Source organism: Microtus ochrogaster, chromosome 16 (genome assembly GCF_000317375.1).
Source record: "Microtus ochrogaster isolate Prairie Vole_2 chromosome 16, MicOch1.0, whole genome shotgun sequence".
In the NCBI taxonomy this organism is placed as follows: Eukaryota; Metazoa; Chordata; class Mammalia; order Rodentia; family Cricetidae; genus Microtus; species Microtus ochrogaster.
In genome coordinates this window covers 48,803,152-48,804,209 of record NC_022018.1, presented here as the reverse complement: position 1 = coordinate 48,804,209, position 1,058 = coordinate 48,803,152, and positions in this window count along the sequence as shown.

Genomic DNA, 1,058 nt, shown 5'->3' with positions numbered 1-1,058 from the left:
CAGCTAATGAAGTACATTCCTAATATTCCTGGGGGAAAAAGAGCTCCTGATATCGAACCTCAGATGAATCCTTGCCCATCATAAAAACAAAATGTCACCCTGTAGCCTGTCCTATAGCGAATTGAACCCTCGTTTTGGAAGTTTGTACCCAAGAAAAGCAGGAGTAAGCACCCAACTTCTTAGCTCAATTTCCTAGCTCTCCCCTCGGTGGAAAATTGATTCCTGGAGTGTTTTGATCATCACCTTTTCCACACGGAAGACAAAAATAAGGGTTCAGTGGTAAGAGTGCTCGCCTAGCAAAGGATGTTGGGTCTGAGATGCCCCGTGAAAGGGGGCAAGGCTGAAAATAGAGAAGTGGGTAGCATCCGTGCCTTGGTAGGAAGTACAATAGATGATGGCTAGGATAACCCAGAAGAGAGCACAGAGAGGAGACTGTGCATGTGGTCTTGTAAGCAGCCACTGAAACAGAAGGGATGAAAGGAAGAAAGGGATGAGCCACTGCCCTGCGGACGACTGAAAGGTTGAGAACTGCTGGCTCAGCTGTAGAGCCTTAGTGTCCAAGATACTGAGTTCCACCCCCGCACGGAGACGGGGTGAGGAGGTAACAAACGCTAACAACGTGGAGGTGTGAAGGACACAGACATTTGATGGGAGCGGTTAAAGATCCAGAGTGTGAAAAGTAAGGGTATGGTGACAGACGATCAATCACTGCCAAAGTCCAACACCGGGGACCAAAATCCTTGACACACTGTTGCTACAGGGAGGCGCAGCTACGCAAGAGATTCCCGCAGCTCTCTTCCGACCCTCGAAAGCCAACCCTTCCCTAAAGAGCTCAGGGACCGAAATCATCTTTCCACGCTGCTTTTGCGCTGCAGAGTTATCCCGGAGAAGGCCGGGTTCCAGCTAGCAGCGCGCAGCCGGCGGGCTTCCTGCCCTGCCCGAGGAGAAGGCAAGAGCGCCGGCAAAGGCCCGCCCCTTGGGCGCAGCGGGAGGCTGCCCTGAGCGTTGCACTGCGGCTGCGCGGGCCGGGCGCGCGCAGAGGGGGGCGGGGACGCGGA